The following is a 10022-nucleotide window of genomic DNA, read 5'->3' on the forward strand; positions in this document are numbered from 1 at the left end:
GCAGGAGACATCTCCTGTCTTTCCCCCCCCTGAAGATACTCCCCCTACTCATTTAACTTTCGCATCGGCATTAGGATTACCAAAACCTTCAGCTTTGATACCACACAAGTCAGATCGACCTCAACGAATCCGAAAACAACCCAACCGTTCAGGATATCAAATAAGGCTCCCATCAAAAATCACTGGAAGTACGAGGAATTCATCTTAAGCTACTTGGACAATTCCTTTGGGATTTTACTTTTATTTTTAATTACTGTAAAGTCTGATGAATAAAACTGGGAAAATTCGTCAGACTTAGTGTGTGTGTGTGTGAGTGTTGGGGGGGGGTTGTGTTATTTGTACGTGATATGCAATGCTCTTAACTATTTACCATACTCATCACTGTGCATCAATAAAGGCATTCTTTCTGCGACTACGAACCCGTCTGGACGTTCTCTTGATTCCGTTGGGACCTTTGTCTCCATAACCGGTTATCAGATCAAAACTTGTCCGCAAAGTGTAGTTATAACTTGCCTTAAACAGCAACTCAACACAACCTGCCCCTCATGCAAGCCTTTCCCGCACTTGGCTACTCAAGTCTGGCAGTAGGTCGACTCAGTCCGTCGGCCCCTTGAGCGCCTTACAAGGGCCCCTACCGCATGGTGAGCCGGACAGATAAGTTCTTTGTCATCGTCAAGAACGGCGACCACACCTCAATCTCCGTGGAGCGCCTGAAGTCCGCCTTTGGACCCTTGGCCCTCCTCGACGCCCCGTTCCACCATCGTTAGCCCTTGTTCGACGAGCTACTGTTCTCGTTCCTTGGTGGACCTATCTTTTTCACGCGCTCTGTTTTAATAATTCGCTTTTTCTTGCTCTGCCATCTTTATGTTCCATGCCCGTTCAAAATTGTTCATTTTTCGCTCCCTTTTCCTCATTTTCGAGCCCTTCCGTTGCTGTCCGGCCTGGGGGGGATTCTGTAGCCCTGGGCTCCCTGCCCGGGCGTATGACGAGAAAAACAGCTGAAAGTAAGCATCATTTCCTATTCAAAGCGATCAAGAGCCTTATTTCTCTCTCTGCTGCAAAACCATGTTCATCATCTTGTTATTATCCGTGGGCATTCAGGTAATAAATGCCAGGGAGTCTCGCCGTCCTCATTGCCCAACCTGCAACTAGGGTCGTTTCCGTCGTTCATGCAATGTCTGAGTCTTTGAAAGTTGCAATGACCTGTTATAAGCTGAACAGATTTGACTAATTCCGTCCTAGAAATTGTGCCTAGGATTTTAGAGTGACTTCTGTAAATTTAGTTCGGGGAACAGATAATTTAGTTTGCCAACATGAGGGTGAACTACTCCAGTATTTAGACCATTGGTTGTTGATAGTTTTCTTAGATGGTTCTTTATAACCCAGGATACTTGAAGTAATAATTCCGGGCCAAAACATATGTGTAGCCCTGAAAGTGATCAACTGGGCAAACGAGTCGTCCGGATCTTCTTGTCGCAACCGGGTTTTGACGGGAAAACGCTGGCTTGACTTGATAAACATTGACAGTTTTCTCTTCACTGTCGAGGTCAATCACAATTGTTTTATCACTACGGTTGACAACTTTGAATGGGCCACTGTAAGGAGGAAGTAACGACGGCCTTAGGCAAACGTGAGAGCCAGTGTTTAAAGCCTGGAGTACCACCTGGAGTATTGATCCAACACAGTCATTAAATACCGGGCTCCACCCGAAATTTCTCACCAATTTGACGTGGATCACCCTGAACCGGTCCGAGGGTATGTCGATATGTGAATACATATAAATATGAATACATATGCGATAGAGTGAATACATGTTAGGGAATCCGCCACATTTGACCTGCCCAAGATGTGTTCAATCTTCGTTGTAAACTCTGAAATGAACAAAGTATGACGCTGTTGACGATTGCTCACAGGGTCAGATGTTTTGGAGAACGAGAAACTTAACGACTGTGGTCCGTTAAGTATATTTTTTCTTTGTTTGTTACGAAGCCAGATGGCAGCTCTCTCGCTCGGCCTGCCATCTGAATGATGTGTGTCCCAATTGAGGGATATACCCGTTTCGTCGTCACAGCCAACATTCATTATTACCTTACCCTCGGGAATGACCGCAGGTTCGCCCATTTAAGCTGTTAAAGCACCAACTTATGCTGTAATCAAATAGGGCAAAGAAGCTTGAACTTGGATTCTCTGGGATCGAACCAGGATTTGCAAATTGAAAGCAGACGCTCTGCCAATGCGGTACCCCGGCAAACCCACAACCTATGAGGTGCCCGAGATGTGTTCAACCTCTGTTATAAACTCTCTTATGAACAAAATATGGCGTTGTTGACGATTGCCCAAAAGGTCAGATGTTTTGGAGAACAAGAAACTTAACGACTGTGGTCCGTAAAGATTGCAAGGTCTTAACCTTCAATAAAATGGAGAAAATGTTTGCCTTAACTCTCGCGCTACCCATCTGGAAATCGCCCACACCCTCAACAAAGACTCCTGCATCATTGCCATCATTCGTTTCACCAGCCGGCGAGGAGCAATCCGTGAGCTCAGATCCGACAACAGACGAAATTTTGTAGGTGCCGAGAAGGAACTTCAAGAGGCCATCAAAACAAGGAGTCAAGAAAGACTTTGTGGGGCAGCCCTCAGTCTCGGTATCAAGTGGATTTTCAACACTCCATACGCATCCAGCTACAGAGGGGAATGAGAAAGACAAATTCGAACTGTCAGAAAGGTATTTTTTGGCCTACTGAAAGGGCAGGCTTTGCACGACGAATCTTTGTCAACCTTCTTCTCCAAAGCAGAGACAGCCGTCAGCAGCCGACCTCTAACTACCCTTAGTGCAGACCCCAACGATCTACGGCCCATCACATTGTCCACCCTTCTCACCCTCCGCCCGGACGTTCAACACGTAGTCCTGCGCGACGGTCATGGACATCCTTGACGACAATGGTTGCAAGTTCAGTACTTGGCCAAGGAGTTCTGGAGACCATGGACAAAGGAGTGGGTGCTTAAACTCCTATCTCGACAAAAGTGGATCAAAGCGCATTGGAACCTTGTTCAAGGGGATATCGTCCTGGTACTGGACTTGTGCTGAAATGGCTCATAGGAGTGGTATAATCCTCATTCTCAGACGAGTCGGATTGGTCCGCCGTGTGAAAATACGAACAAAGTCAACCACGATAGCCCGACCCATTACCAAAGTTTGTCTCATTTCCGAATCGTAGATGTTTAAACCACCTAAGTGGGTTTAATGGGGGTGGCATGTAAACGTACTATTCGGGTTAGCGACCCTGAAGCAAACAACGAAGAGCAAACAGACCGGATGAGAAAGAAAGCAGAGCATTACCAAAGTTAGACAAACCCGCATCACGTGGAAGACCACACCAAAATGTAAGGTAATTAAGATATACGTACATGTTCCCCCCATTTTTGTAACCTAATGCATGTCATGTCCTATTGGGTGAAACCGTTGAATAAAGAAGAATACAGAAAACGCGTATCAAATCAATTTCCACGGGTCCGACGGATACACCCACATAGTGAGGCAATTGTTGCTGGGGAAATGTCACCACTGGAAACTGAAAGGTTGAGGAATCATCTTTGCAAATTGAAGTCGTGGATTTACCTCACCAAAGTGAGCTTCGTCTGAAGGAGACGGAAGGCGTTGACAATGTGATGGAAGAGACGAGAAGTCAGATCGCTATCATTACAACTCATGGGGGTATTACTCGACGAGAGAATTGAACTTCACGGGAACACTCGAGCCTGGAGACCAAGAGGGCTAGTCACATTGAAGCTTTCCCCCGTCCAAAAGATTTCCCTCCCTTGGTAGCACAAAAAAATGAAGACCAAAGGGATCTCGGATGATTAACAAGACTTCATGATCGTGATCTATACCCTAGTAAATCATACTGTTCACGTTAATGTCACCACAAAAATTATGTTCACATTACGTAAACACATGCGGTCTTGTGAACAAATATACCAACCTGAGCGCAATTTTGGCGGCTGAAAGGCATGATGTGCCATTTGTGACCGTAACATTGCTGAAACAAAGTAAAAAATGCTGAGCTTGAATTCTTTGACACTCCTTGGCAGCCAGAAAAGATCGATTTTACACAACAAACGTCAGGGCTCAGCACTTTCAGAAGCGTTTGATAGAGCTCCATACCAAGTGGTGTTGTGGAAGCTTGCTGAGGTTGGTGTGGTTGGAAATATAGTATTTCTTCTTGGATCAAGTCCTGGCTCTCTAACACAGAACAGAGGGTTGTCTTAAATGGCATACTGTCCGATTACACCCCAGTGCCCTGAGAGGTTCCTCAGAGAAGTATCTTGGGCACTTTGCAGTTCGTCATTATCGTCAAGGACATGAAAATGTCGGTTGAATCAAGGTAATTACGCTTTGCGGATGACAACAAAACACACAGATAATCCAATTAACTCAAATATGGCAGATCTTCAACCGGAATTAGACAGATTGGTCTTTTGGCCGACCAAAATGGCTTGGACTTCAACCCCCATGAATGTTAAATTTTGCTTTTTGGTAGAGAATTGTACCTTCCACCTTATGAAATTCATGGAAAGGACTTGGATGTTGTGGAAACACACTGTGATCTTGGAGTCCCGTTTGGAAAAAGGTCTAAAACACATTTTTCATTAAGAGCAAGGCCAATTGAGCACTTGGACTCATGAAGCGTAGTTTTACCGCCAGAAAACCATCTGTCCTGATTAGATTCTTCAAAACATGTGTTATCGATTCTGGAGTAGGCTTGTCCGGTCACCTCCCCATGCCTGCAAAAAGATGTGTTGGCCATTCAGCGGAAATTCACGCGGCACGTTTTGGGAATGCGCAACAGAACATACGAAGTAGGATTCAAATGTCTCGAGTGTCAAATTGTCAAGAGTAGAACTCAAACGGTGTCGAAGGGGAAGAAATGATACACAATGATGGAAACGGAACATCAAGATCTACATGCAAGTACCAGCACGACGAGAACCCGAAACAACGTAAAAGACAACATGCACCCATACTCAACACTTTTATACACCAACGCTCGTAGCATCTGTAACAAATTAGCTGAAATAAGAACCATGGTGGCTAGTGAAGCCCCAGATTTTGTTGCCTTAACTGAAACATGGATGAATGGAAATATTTCCAACGCCGAAATAGTCATCCCTGGTTACGAAGTTAAAGCCCGGAAAGATCGCAAAGACACAAAGGATGGCCGAGGAGGCGGTGTCGTCATCCTAGCGAGGACTGGAGTGACATGTGAAGAAATTGTGACTGATCTACCTTTTGCATGTGGCGTTAAATTGCCTTCGCTTACCCTATACTGTATTTATCGATCTCCCAACTCGGATGAATACCATGTGCACCACGATCAAAACACATCAGGAGCCACTTCAACGCGATCAGTGTCTAAGAACCATCTAAGAAAACCCACATGCCTTCATATCAGACTAGATGGCTAGTCAGAGAAACGACACTCGCGAGATTTCTGAGATTTATTTAGCTCCCTCATGGCTGCCTGGTGTGTGCGATGGGGGATGGGCGTCAAACACATACTATAGCTACATGATTCTCAAAATCAAGTTCTAAATTCAGGGAGCCAGTGAGTTTATGGCTCGTTTGCCTGCTTTGGTTGAATCTGAGTAAGGCAAGAGAAGTCGATCAACCTGACACCCTGTTGCCCAACTACCAAAATGTGTTCAAAGCAAAGTCTCAAGTTGCTTTGTTGGAGTGGCTCTTCTTTGACAAGCCCTCTATGCCAGAGTAACGCTTGGTGCATTTCCTTTTGTGCACTTGGTGTCACACCGGAATAAACTGAATCTGGTTCTTCGCCTCGCACCTACCCTCATTGGTTTCAAGAAGAGATTGAGCATGGTTCTGATGGAGTGACTATTGTAAACTTACTTCTTCCTTCTTTCCTTTTCTACTATCAATTAAGTGTTTACCCTTCCAATGCTCTTTATACATTGCAGAGTAAAGTGAGTGAAATTTCATAATGAAATACAAAAAACTGGAAAAAAGCAATACATTTCGCTGTCAGAGATTACTTTGCACTACGCATTCTAAACATTAAGTTGATTCTAATATTTTTTTATTGGTTTGATTTTTCACCGGCTTTTCTATCCGCTACAAGGAATGTAATCCCCAGTACTATTAAAATGAAAGGTTATAATTTCTTTATCTATTACCTTTCAATCTTTACTTGATTTTGAAATTGAGTTGGCAAACTGAGCTAATCCTTGTATGTAGGCTTTTTTCTGTTTTTTTTTGTATTTGGGTGCTAGGGTTGGAGGGATGAGCCTCGCCCGGCCAGTGAAGCCAGCCTTCACATCGTCCTTACACTTTTTCTGATAGGCAGTGCCGTGTCCGTATCAGTTGGGTTCTCTGACTGTGGGTAGGGTTAGCGTCTAAAATTTTCCTCAAGAAAGGTTAGGGAAGAGATTTGATCCGAGGACCTCTCTCGTATTAGGAAATTGCGCTAACCACTACACCACGTCTCTTCCCACTAATCTTTTTTGGCCAAGTCTGACTTGAAAGATGATACCGGATTAACAAGGCCTACGTATTCCCTACGAATATTGGAGGGAAACAAATTAAAAAAGAGAAGGAGCCCGAGAAGCAAGATAAGTGGACTTCATTGTTCGAACTAGGCTGGATTCTCGAAGGCTTGAAGGTGCTCTCAAAACGCGCATTAAGCCTCTACTGTCACAGCAATTGACCCTAAACCCTGGGTCGGGACAAAGCTCATGAATGCTTTTGAAAACGTACAATATCAGATACCTTTCGTACCTTCTCTGAATACTGTACAGTCCCAACCTTTCTTAGTCTCTCCTATTATGAGAGCTCTCTCATTCCTTTAACGTTCCTAGTGAAACATCTTTGGACTTGTTCGAGCTTTTGCAAACCTGCTGAGCTCATTGGAGCCCAAACGGGTGAAGCATTTTCAAGATGTGGCTGGACAATCGACTTTTACAGAGTTAGCATTGTGATGCTGTCTCTGGACCTAAACGTGCGATATATCCAACCACTCATTGGAAAAGCTTTACCCACCTTCAATTGGATATACTCATCAAACTTTCCGTTATTTTGGAGGACTACACTTAAATTTGTCATAGATGAGACCTGCTCAATATCTTTACCTCCATTATCTACAAGTGGAGTATTTAAAAGAGTTGACCCAAGCGTCATTGAGCGGAATTTCATTCCGTTCCCCAAGAGTTCAGTTACCCAAGAGAAGATTCGATTTAGGTCCCTTGCAAGGCTAGCGGAATCTTGGCCATTCCTACCAGCAGCTAACTTTGTATGGTCGGAATAAAACGAGAGACTGGCAGTAATTATAAGCTTTTGAATTGGGGCAATGAATCTTATCTAAAGGAGAGGCCCTAGGATGGAACCCTGGGGATCACCTGATTTGAAGTCATGAATGTCACTAAGGAATACCTCGACCTTAACAACTTGCTTCCTGCCACGAATGAAGCTTTTTATCCAATGGAGACCCTTGCCTTGGATCCCAATGTCATGAAGTCTATTAAGCAAAAGGCCATGATCTACTTTATCAAAGGCCTTGGCAAAATCAAGAAACACAACATCAACTGATTTGTGTCTTTCCAGTCCCTCAGTTACCTGCTCCAAATGCTCAATCAGCTGGGTAACCGTGTTAAAATAGGCTCGGAACCCATGCTGGCTAGGAGGAAGGACTTCATGAATATCAAGAAATTCAACAAGTTTGAACTTCATGATCTTCTCAAACACCTTCGCAATATTCGAAGGTAGAGAAATCGGCCTGTAATTACTGGGGAGCGACTTATCTCCCCCTTTAAAAATTGGAACAACATGAGCTAACTTTAGTGAAGATGCAAACCTGCCCTGATCCAAGATGCAACGCATCAAGCACGAAAAGACAGGAGCAAGAACCAGTGAGCATCTCATCAGGAACTGAGATGTCACACCATTAGCACCAGAGAGCTCGAGAGTCTCAAGTCCTTGATAGCCGCTAAAGCAGCTTAATAGTGACTATGAGATCATCAAATTGCTCAACTTGAGTAACCATGTCAATCTCAACCCACTCATTTTCAGACCATTGAGCTGTTGCTTGTAAACTAATTGGGGTTGAAAACATAGTGGAGAACTGATCTCCTAAAATGTTAGCCATAGTCTCTACATTGCTAATGGCTTCCCCATCAACCTCAAAAGGCCCAACAGAGTGTTTCATTTTTCTCTTAGAGTTCGCATAAGAGAAAAATGCCTTTGGATTCGACCTGACCTCCTGAACCATCTTACTCTCAGTTTGTAACTGGTCATATTCAATGGAGGCTTTAATCTTACCCTGAACTACGTCCAACTTTTTTTTGGAGACTAGCCACAATTACTGGATTCGAAGTGCTCTTCAGCCTTTTTGCTAGTTTGCAACTCTTTTTGTACAAAGTCTTCCTATATTTTGGAATTTTTGTCCGTGTACCACCTTTCGGAACACATTCAGAGATTGCTAAACTGGAGCAAATTTCCTTAAAACTCAAACTAACTTATCAATGGCTGCATCTATGGACGATTCCTGTTTCAGCATTGAAACCAGGTCATTTTTTTCTAATCTTTCTATAATCAACGGCCAATGTTCATCTTTGAACTTGAACTTAGCCAAACCGACCTTTTTGACCGGTTTTACTCTAGAGCACGCCGACTCAGGACTAGCCTCCCACTCTACAACGCTGGCCGGAAAATTAAAGTCCCCTACAAAGAAAACCTTCAAGCAAACCGAGAGTATCCTACCACAACGAACTAGGTTGAAACCAACTATAGTTAGTTTCATTTGGTGCCTAATGAAAACGATATTTTTCCTACCTGAGTCTTCGAGAGGATGAGAGTGGTGCTAGAGATTTTGTGATGAACACAGTATATTGCCTAGTGGTGAATATAAAGTGCCAAGTAGTGAGAAGGAGCATAGCGCGAGCAGAATGTGACAGAGTGAAAATTATCCAAGTTTATTGCTCAGGGAAAGATCTAATGACATGGAAGCCTTTCGCGAAACGGCCTTTTGACAATACTTGAAAGGCATAACACTTGAAGGAGACCAACCGCCATAAGCACCAATGTCCTTCCATCCCCACCCTAAGTCATGGAGGGCGATAGAACCACCAACCCTGCCCGAGTGAAGACCAAAATCCTTAGGGTCCAAGCCAATTGCGGTCAAGATGCATTTCTGGCCAGAACGGATTGCATTGTAAGAGGCTGGCCTGGAGGTTGTGACATGATCCAATGAAGGAAGAAGTGGAGTGAAAGGGTCCTTAGGCAAATGTGACAAGTAAAGCTTTGTAAACTTCACAAGACAGAATGGACCATTGGATGCCTGAACAATCGCAAAGTGACCATGACCTGTTTGGTCATTTTTGCGTGTTGCAAAAGTCAACCGAATTGTGTTGCTTCGCAAGGAAATATCGCGACGGCGGATTTTGATGATGTCCGAAAACCGGGACAGCGTAAAGAATGCAATCATTTCAAACCAAGTCGCTCTCCATGATTGCAAGGCTGGGGCAGGTTGTGATTTAAGGTGCCGAGTGACAAGGCGCCGTAAAATGTGCTTAGTCATTGGTTTTGCTTGGTTCGAAGGTGATGCGTGTATCCGCAGCATTCCCGACATGGACAGGGAAATTGATGGGTGGTTGGTGGGATTATCAAGGTTTCGGTAAAGGTGGTAGGCGCCGATGGCAGCAATGACCATGGATGCAGACGACGAGCGGCGTCCTTGCATGTGAAGGAAGGCCAAATATCTATCAACCGTCCTTACAGAAGCAGGTAACGGCTTAAGCTTCTGACTGTGGCAAAACCTGGTGAAATTGTTCCAAGCATAGCCATATTGTCGCCAAGTAGATGGAGCTTTTGACGCCCTTTTCAACTTGCCACGGCATCGATCTAAATCATGTACATTTTTTTTTTTTTGGTGCGGACTTCCTTACCGCTACCGGGATTGGAATCCCAGCAGTTCAAGACGAGAAGATTATTTATTATACTTGACTTTTATTTA

Source organism: Tigriopus californicus, chromosome 12, assembly GCF_007210705.1.
Source record: "Tigriopus californicus strain San Diego chromosome 12, Tcal_SD_v2.1, whole genome shotgun sequence".
Classification (NCBI taxonomy): domain Eukaryota; kingdom Metazoa; phylum Arthropoda; class Copepoda; order Harpacticoida; family Harpacticidae; genus Tigriopus; species Tigriopus californicus.